This window comes from Cygnus atratus, chromosome 31 (assembly GCF_013377495.2).
Source record: "Cygnus atratus isolate AKBS03 ecotype Queensland, Australia chromosome 31, CAtr_DNAZoo_HiC_assembly, whole genome shotgun sequence".
NCBI lineage: Eukaryota > Metazoa > Chordata > Aves > Anseriformes > Anatidae > Cygnus > Cygnus atratus.
This window is the reverse complement of record NC_066392.1, coordinates 35,532-45,345: the sequence shown is the minus strand read 5'-3', so window position 1 is coordinate 45,345 and position 9,814 is coordinate 35,532.

The window sequence follows — 9,814 nt, the reverse complement described above, 5'->3', positions numbered from 1 at the left end:
GAGCCCGGGAACCCGTCGGGGGTCACCGGGATGGGTCCTCCGGGGCGCCCGGAACCCCGTCGGTTGTCACCATGGTGGATCCTTCAGGGCGTCTAGGGCTCCGCCGGTTGTCACCGTGGTGGGTCCTTCACGGCGCCTAGGGCTCCGCCGGGTGTCACCGTGATGGGTCCTCCGGGGAGCACGGGAACCCGTCGGGGGTCAACGGGGTGTGTCCTCCGGGGCGCCCGGGAACCCGTCGGGGGTCACCGTCGTGGGTCCTCCGGGGTGCCCGTGCAGCTGCCAGGGATCTCCGGGATGGGTCCACCGGGGTGCCCGGGAACCCGTCGGTGGTCAGCGGTTTGCGTCCTCCGGGGAGCCCGTGGTCCTGCTGTGGTTCTCCGGGGTGGGTCCTTTGGGGCGCCCGGGAACCCGTCGGAGATCACTGGGGTCAGTCCTCCGGGGCGCCCGGAGGAACGTCGGGGATCACCATGTTGGGTCACACGGGGGTTCGCCTGTGGTATCTGGGGTTGAGTGTCCGGGGCGTCCGGGGTCTCATCGGCGGTCACCAGCGTGGGTCCTCAGATGCAACTGGGAGCACGCCGTGTGTTACCGGGGTAGGTCCTCCGGGGCGCAAGGGGCTTCGCCGGGGTGAGTGCACCTTGGCACCCGGGTACTCGCCGGGGTTCACCGGGATGGGTCCTCCGGGGCGCCGAGGGGCACAGTCGGGGTCACTAGGGTGGGTATTCCGTGGCGCCGTTGCACCTGCCGGGGGTCACTAGGGTGGGTCCCCCGTGGAGCCCGGGAACCCGTCGGGGGTCACGGGGGTAGGTCCTCCGGGATGCTCGGGGGTTCCCCGTGGGTCACGGGGATGGCTCCTCCGGGGAGCCCGGAGGACCGTCGGGGATCACCGGGGTCGGTCCTCCGGGGCGCCTAGGGTTCCGCCGGTGGTCACCGGGGTGGGTCCTCCGTGGAGCCCGGGAACCCGTCGGGGGTCACTGGGATGGGTCCTCCGGGGCGCCTAGGGTTCTGCCAGGGGTCACTGGGGTGGGTCCTCCGGGGCAGCCGGGTACCCGTTGGGGGGGGGGGGTCACCGGTGTGCGTCCTCCGAGGAGCCCGTTTTCCCACTTGGAGTCACCGGTGTGGGTCCTCTGGGGCACCCGGGTACCCGTCAGGGGTCACCGGGGTGTGTCCTCCGGGGAGGCCGGGAACCTGTTGGGAGTCACCGGGGTGGGTCTTCCAGGGAGCCCGTACACCTGCCGGGTGTCACCATGATGGGTCCTCCGGGGTGACCGGGAACCCGTCGGGGGTCAACGGTGTGCATCCTCCGGGGAGCCCGTGGGCCCGCTGTGGGTCACCGGTGTGCGTCCTCTGGGGCGCCCGGGGGCTCGTTGTGAATCACTAGAGTGGGTCCTCCGTGGCGCCGGTGCACCTGCCGGGGGTCACCGGGATGGGTCCTCTGGGGCGCCCGGGAACCCGTCGGGGGTCGCCGTGGTTGGTCCTCCGGGGTGACCGGGAACCCGTCGGGGGTCACCGGGGTGTGTCCTCCGGGGAGCCTGGGAACCCGTTGGGGGTCACCGGCGTGGGTCTTCCGCGGAGCCCGTACACCTGCCTGGGTTCACCGGGATGGGTCCTCCGGGGAGCCCGTGGGCCCGCTGTGGGTCACCGGTGTGGTTCCTCTGGGCCGACCTTGCACCTGCCGGGGATCTCCGGGATGGGTCCTCCGGGGAGCCCATGGGCCCGCTGTTTGTCACCGGTGTGGGTCCTCCGGGGCGACCATGCACCTGCCGGGGGTCACCGGGGTGGGTCCTCTGGGGAGCCCGGGGGCTCGCTGTGAATCACTAGATTAGGTCCTCCGTGGCTCCGGTGCACCTGCCGGGGATCTCCGGGATGGGTCCTCCTGGGAGCCCGGGAACCCGTCGGTGGTCACCGGTGTGCATCCTCCTTGGAGCCTGTGGGCCCGCTGTGGTTCACCGGTGTCGATCCTCTTTGGCGCCGGTGCACCTGCCGGGGATCTCCGGGATGGGTCCTCCGGGGCGCCCGGGAACCCGTCGGGGGTCACCGTGGTTGGTTCTCCGGGGTGACCGGGAACACATCGGTGGTCACCGGGGTGTGTCCTCCGGGGAGCCCGGGAACCCGTTGGGGGTCACTGGGGTGGGTCCTCCAGGGGGCCCGGGGGTCCGCAGGGTGTCACCGCGATGGGTCCCCTGGGGCGAACGTGCACCTGGCCGGGATGACCGGAATGGGTCCTCTGGGGCGCCCGTGCAACTGCCGGGGGTCACCGGGGTGGGTCCTCTGGGGAGACCGGGGGCCGATTTGTGTAATCGGAGTGGTTCTTCCGGAGCGCACGTTCGACTGCCGGGGTTCACCGGGGTCGGTCCTACGCGGTGCTTAGGGTTCCGCCTGAGGTCACCGGGGTGGGTCTTCTGGGGCGCCCGTGGGCCCGCTGTGGGTCACTGGTGTGGGTCATCAGGGCGCCCGTGCACTTGCGGGTGTCACCGTGATATGTCCTCCTGGGCGCCCAGGAACCCGTCGGTGGTCACTGGTTTGCGTCCTCCGGGGAGCCCGTGGGCCCGCTGTGGGTCACCTGGTGTGGGTCCTCTGGGGCGCCCGTGCACCTACCGGGGGTCACCGGGATGGGTCCTCCGGGGCATCTGATATAGTGTCACAGCAGGTTTTCCTCCGGGGCACCTGGGTGTCTCAAAGGAGGTCACCAGGCAGTTTTCCATCGGAGCACCCCTTTACGCCAGAGGTCACCAGAGCCTGGGCACTGAGGCATCCGGGAGTGCCCTACACTGTCACCGGGGGTGGTCGCCTGGGGCACTTGGGAGGGTGTTCCACAGTCTGTCACCAGGAGCTCTACACTGGGACACATGTAGTTCTCAAATACTGTCACCGGGGGTTGTCCTCCGGGGCAAATATGGGATACAAATACTCTCACCGCCGGTTCTCCTCCTCCTCCTCTGGGGGCCTGCGCTTTTGGGCCTGTCTGTAGCATTTGGCACCTGCATTAATACTTTTTTTGGCATATGTTTAGGCTTTTGGGGCCTGCGTCTGGGGCGGGGGGTTGGGACCTGGTTGTACACCACTGGGGCCTGCCTCTGGGGAGGGTGGGGAGTTGCTTGTATGTCTCTGGGGCCTGTGTCTCCGGGGGGGTTGGGAGCTGCTCATACACTCTAGGGGCCTCCGTCTGGCGGGCTTCGGGGTCTCCCTTTGAGGGGGGGTTGGAGCTGGTCGTACACCTTTGGGGCTTGCGTCTGGGGTCCCGGGTCTGGGGCCTGCGTCTGGGTGGGGGTGGGGTCCAGTTCTTGGGGGGGGGTTGGGAGCTGCTTGTGGACAGTTGGAGTCTGCATCCGGGTGTGGTTGGGGCCTGCTTGTAGGCTTCTGCAGCCTGTATCTGCGGTTTGGGGGCTTTTCTGTAGCATTTGGGGCCTGCATTTTGGCTTTGAGATGTGTTTTGAGCTTTTGGGGCCTAGCTGTAGTGCTTGGGGCCTGTGTCTGGGGTTTTCTGCAGCGTTTTGGTCGCGTGTTTGTGATTTGGGGCCTGTATCCAGGGTTTTGCCTTTTCTGTAGTTTTCAGCTTTGTGCTTGTTTCTTTGTTGGCTGTCTGGGGTTAGGGGCAGTTTGGGGTTTGGATCATTAGTCAGTGTCATTAGCGATGGGGGGTTGATATGAAGGGTTAGGGTTGTGGTTAGAGTTGTTAAGGGTAAAGGGAATAAGGATTTTCGGGTAAGGGGATCAAGGTTGTGGGAATAAAAATGTTTTTGCACAGAGTTACATCATTTAGAGGGAAGGAAGGCGGTATTGAGATATGCTTGCAGCGATAAGAAAGCTTAACAGACAACCTTGTAAAATGCAGAAAACCACAATCCTTAGAGCAATTGGGTGGAAATCACAGTGTAAGTAAATCACAGTGTAATCACTCCGGGCGCCCAGGAGGACCCACCCCGGTGATTCCTGGCGGACCTTCGGTCGGCCCGGAGGACCCACCCCGGTGACCCCCGGCGGGCCCCTGTGCGCCCAAGAGGACACAGCCCAGTGACCCCCGACGGGCCCACGGGCGCCCCGGAGGACCCACCCCGGAGACCCCCGGCAGGCCCCCGGGCGCCCCGGAGGACCCACCCCGGTGACCCCCGCGGACTCCCGGTCACGCCAGAGGACCCACCCCGGTGACCCTCAGCAGACCCCTGGTCACCCCGGAGGACCCACCCCGGTGACACCCGGCGGGCCCCCGGGCGCCCCGGAGGACCCACCCTGGTGATCCCTGGCGGACCCCCGGGCGCCCCAGAGGACCCACCCCAGTGACCCATAGCAGACCCCCGGACGCCCTGGAGGACTCACCCTGGTGAACCCCAGTGGACACCCGGGCTCCCCGGAGGACCCACCCCGGTGACCCCCCGGAGGACCCCCTGGCGCCCTGTAGGAACCATCCCGGTGACCGCCGGCGGGCCCCCCGCGCACTCAGGAGGACCCACCCCGGGGACCCCCGGCGGCTCCCCTGGGCACCGCGGTAGACCCACCCTGGTGACCCCCGGTAGCACCCAGGCGCCCCGGAGGACCCACCCCGGTGACCCCCGGCGGACCCCCAATCCCCCCAGAGGACCCACCCCGGTGACCCCCGGCGGGCTCACGGGCGCCCCGGAGGACCCACCCCGGTGACCCCCGGCGGACACCCGGGCGGCCCGGAGGACCCACCCCAGAGACCCCCTGCGGACCCCCGATCCCCCCGGAGGACACACCCCGGTGACCCCTGGCGGACACCCAGGCACTCCGGAGGACCCACCCCGGGGATCCCCGTCGGGCCCCCGGGCACCCCGGTGGACCCACCCCGGTGACCCCCGGCAGCACCCAGGCGCCCCGGAGGACCCACCCTGGTGACCCCTGGCGGGCCCCTGTGCACCCCAGAGGACACACCCCGGTGACCCCCGGCGGGCCCACGGGCGCCCCGGAGGACCCACCGTGGTGACCCCCGGCGGACCCCCAGGCGCCCCGGAGGACCCACCCCGGTGACCCCCGGCGGGCCACTGGTCGCCCCGGAGGACGCACCCCGGTGACCCCCGGCGGGCCCCCGGGCGCCCTGGAGGACCCACTCTGGTGATCCCTGGCGGACCCCCGGGCGCCCTGGAGGACCCACCCCAGTGACCCATAGCAGGCCCCCCGGACGCCCCGGAGGACCCACCCTGGTGAACCCCAGTGGACACCCGGGCTCCCCGGAGGACCCACCCCGATGACCCCCGGCGGACCCCCGCGCGCCCAGAAGGAACCACCCTGGTGACCCCCGGCGGACACCCGGGCCCTCCGGAGGACCCACCCCGGGGACCCCCGGTGGGCCCACGGGCACCCCGGTAGACCCATCCTGGTGACCCCCAGGTAGCACCCAGGCGCCCCGGAGGACCCACCCCGGAGACCCCATGCGGACCCCCGATCCCCCCGGAGGACCCACCCCGGTGACCCCCAGTCGAGCCTACGGGCACCCCAGAGGAAGCCACCCTGGTGACTCCCGGCGGATGCCCAGGCGCCCCGGAGGACCCACCCCGGTGACCCCCGGCTGGGCCCCCGATTGCCCTGGAGGACCCCCACCGGTGATCCCCGCGGACTACCAGTCGCCCCGGAGGACCCACCCCGGTGACCCCCAGCGGACCCCCCTGCGCCCCAGAGATCCCACCCCGGTGACCCCCGGCAGGCCGCCGGGCATCCCCAGAGGACTCACCCCTGTGACCCATAGCAGGCCCCCCGGTCGCCCCAGGAGGACCCACCCCAGTGAACCCCAGTGGATCCCCGGGCGTCCCGGCGGACCCACCCCGGTGACCCCTGGGGGGCCCCTTTGTGCCCCGGAGGACCTACCCCGGTGACCCCCGGTGTGCCCCCGGTTGCCCCAGAGGACCCACCAGGCTGATCCCCGGCGGGCCCACGGGTGCCCCGGAGGACCCACCCCGGTGACCCCCGGCGGACCCACGGGCGCCCTGGAGGACCCACCTCAGTGATCCCCGCCGGGCCTCCGGGCACCCGGCAGGACCCACCCCGGTGAGCCCCGGCTGGCCCCTGGTCGCTGCGGAGGACCCACCACGGTGACCCCCGTCGGGCCCCCGGGCGCCCCAGAGGACCCACCCCGGTGACCCCCGGCAAGCCCCAGTTGCCCTGGAGGACCCACCCCGGTGACCCCCGGGGGCCCCTGGGCACCCCGGAGGACCCACCCCTGTGACCCCCGGCGGGCCCACGGGCGCCCCGGAGGACCCACCCCAGTGACCCCTGGCGGACCCGTAGGCACCCCGGAGGACCCACCCAGGTGACCCCGGGCGGACCCCCGGTCGCCCAGGAGGACCCACCCCGGTGACCCCCGGCGGGCCCCCGGGAGCCCCGAAGGACCCACCCCGCTTACCCCCGGCAGACCCCCGGGCGCCCCGGAGGACCCACCCCGGTGCCCCCTGGCGGATCCCCGGTCTCCCTGGAGGACCCACCCCGGTGACCCCTGGCGGAGCCCCGGTCGCTCCGGAGGACCTACCCCAGTGACCCCCGGCGGGACCTAGTAGGTGGCGGGAACTAGTCGGTGGCTTGTGGGATGCCTGCCGTTGCAATCGTGAATAAAAATGCTACTTCATTGAGATCCTTGCCTGAGCCTATGTTATTGGTTACAGAGTGTTTCTAACAAGGTGTTAGGGTTCTAAGGTTTTAGGGCTAAGGCACTAGGGTTGGGTTTCAGGGTTAGGGTTTTCAGGGTTTAGGGTTAGGATTTTAAGGTGGTTAGGGCTGGAATTGTAATAGTTAGGGTTTGGGGGTTAGTGTGTTAGGGCTTTAGAGTTTTTTGGGCTTTAGTGTTGATAGGGTTTTTAGGGTTAGGGTCTTAGGGTTTTATTTGTGGTCAGGTATTTAGGGTTAGGGTTTTAAGGTTTTAATTTTTTTTTTTCAGGTTAAGGTCTCCAGGGTTAGGGTTTTGAGGGTCTTAATTTTTTGGGTTAGGGATTTTAGGCATAGGTCTTTAGGGGTTTAGTGTGTTAAATTTTATTGGGTTAGGGCTGTAAGGGTTTCTAGGGTTTTTAGGGTTAGGTTCAGGGGTTAGGATTAGATAGGTGGGGGCCTTAGATAGGGTTAGGGGTGAGCGTTGATAGGGGTTAGGCCTAATATTATGGCGGAAGGCCAAAATAGGTGGGCCCCCCCCCCAAAATTGAGGGGTTGAAGCCCCAAATTAGGGGAAGGAACCTCCAAATTGTGGGGTCCCCCAAAATCGGGTGGAAGAACTCTAATATTAGGGGGAAACCCAAAAAAGGATGGTGGGGGACTCTAAAATTGGGGGGGACCCCCAAAATTGGGGTTAAAGCCCCAGAACTCGGGGGGCGAAGCCCCAAATTAAGGAACCTCCAAAATGTGGTGAGAAGCTCAACATTGAGGGAAAGAACCTTTATATTAGGGTGGCAGGCCAAAAAAGGATGGTGAGGGACCCCAAAATTGTGGGAGGCTTGGAATTGGGGGGAATCCCCAAAATGGAGGGGGAACCCCAAAACTGCGAAGCCCCAAATTAGGGGAAGGAACCCCAAAATTGTGGGGAAGAACCCTGAAATGGAGAGGTTAAAACCCAAAACTGATGGGAAACCCCCAAAACGGGGGAAAACCTCCATAAACACAAAACGGAAGGTGTAATGTAAGAGCAAATAATGGCGTCCTACGGCAAGCAGCGAGGCTCAATTTTCCGGGGAGTGCTGGGAAATGTAGTTCTTGGGCACTGAGTTTCCGGGAGGCCATGTTGTCTTCCCATTGCATGTCGGGAGGTGTAGTTCTCGAGAAGCCGCTTACCGGGCTGCCATGTTGGGAGTCCGGGGAATGCCGGGAGATGTAGTTCTCGGGCACTGGACTTCCGGGAGGCCATGCTCGTTTCCCCGAGCATGCCGGGAGATGTAGTTCTCGGGCACTGGGCTTCCGGGAGGCCATGTTGGTTGCCCAGCGCATGCCGGGAGATGTAGTTCTCGGGCACTGGACTTCCGGGAGGCCATGTTGGGTGCCCAGAGCATTCGGGGAGATGTAGTTCCTGGACATTGAACGTCCGGGAGGCCATATTGGATTAGGGTTAGGGTTAGGGTTAGGGTTAGGGTTAGGGTTAGGGTCATTAGGGTTAGGGTCACTAGTGTTACGGGGTTAGGGTTAGGGTTAGGGCTAGGGTTAGGGCGTTAGGGTTAGGGCGTTAGGGTTAGGGGGTTAGGGTTAGGGGTTTAGGGTTGGGTTAGGGTTGGGTTAGGGTTAGGGTTAGGGTTAGGGTTAGGGTTAGGGTTTAGGGTTAGGGTTAGGGGTTAGGGTTAGGGTTAGGGTTAGGGTTAGGGTTAGGGTTAGGGTTAGGGTTTAGGGTTAGGGTTAGGGTTAGGGTTAGGGTTAGGGTTAGGGTTTAGGGTTAGGGTTAGGGTTTAGGGTTAGGGTTAGGGTTAGGGTTAGTGTTAGGGTTTTTTTTTTTTTTTTTTTTTTGGGTTAGGGTTAGGGTTAAGGTTAGGGTTAGGCTTAGGGTTAGGGTTAGGATTCTCCTCCAAAGATGGTGAAGGGCCTATAGGGGAAGATGTATGAGGCGTGGCTGAGGTCACTTGGCCTGTTCAGCCTGGAGAAGAGGAGGCTGAGGGGAGACCTCATCGCAGTGTACAGCTTCCTCACGAGGGGGAGTGGAGGGGCAGGCACCGATCTATTCTCTTTAGTCACCAGTGATAGGACCCACGGGAATCGTGTCAAGCTGAGGCAGGGGAGGTTTAGGCTGGACATCAGGAAGAGGTTCTTCACTGAGGGGGTGGTCGCCCACTGGAACAGGCTCCCTAGGGAACTAGTTACTGCACCAAGCCTCTTGGAGTTTAAGAAGCGTTTGGACTGTGCACTTGTTGCAGGTCTTAGAGCACTCTCATCCCAAGCCTCTCTCTTTGCAGGACAACCTTTCTGCAGCTCTCCTCTTTGAGCTGCGGCTGGTGCTGGCTGAGAGTGGCACTGGGAGCAGGGGCTGCTGTGGGTGCCAGAGGAATCCTTCCTGCTGTGAAGCAGGCTATAAGCAGGAACACGGGGGAAACTCAAGTTCAGTCCACTTATGAAATCCAAAAACTTTGCAGTGTTGTTGCAGAGAACACATCCAACCACAGTGTAGAGCAAGGCAAATATTCTTATGCTTAGTACAACAATCACACTCTTGTGTTTCCCAATAAGTGGGGACTTCTTAAAGCAGAGAAGCCGCAGTCCCAGTGCATCTGGACAGAATTCTCACCTTCTTTCCAGGTGTCTCAGCAGGATCTCAGCTCCTCCCTCCTAACCAGGGCTGCAGAGGCCTCACTCCAGCTGCCCACAGACAGCCATCCAGCAGCATGGACATGGCCTTAGCATGGAGGTGTCTCCTCCTTGGGACACCTGGATAACACAAGGATGTCACAAGAGAGCTGCATCCTGCTGGAGAGCAGGCTGCAGCCCAGAAGAACACCCAACAGAGTGACATGAATATCCGCAAGCTGTGGTATCCCAATATCCCATCTGCATCCCCTGCAGTGCCTGCAGGAGGCTGGGCCACCCCGCTCTTGTCTGATGAGGGGCAGCTGGATTATGACGCTCCGAGGGGCTTCTGCCAGACTTCCTCACCTCGCAGTGCAATCCAGCAGGACTCCCAAATCCTACAGCATTGCCCACTGCCCTCCCAGAAACAAGACCCAGCAGGAGACCCTTCCAGGACGTGCAGCTGCATGGCCCTGTAGCCAGAGACTTCCCTTGTCAAGGGCTGTGCAGATTTCTCCTGCAGGCAGCTCTCAGCATCCTCCCACTGCTAACTGCCTCCAAGCCCTCTCTCCTTGTCTCCTCTCCCCGTGCCAGCTGCGGTCAGAGCCCCCAGCCCTGC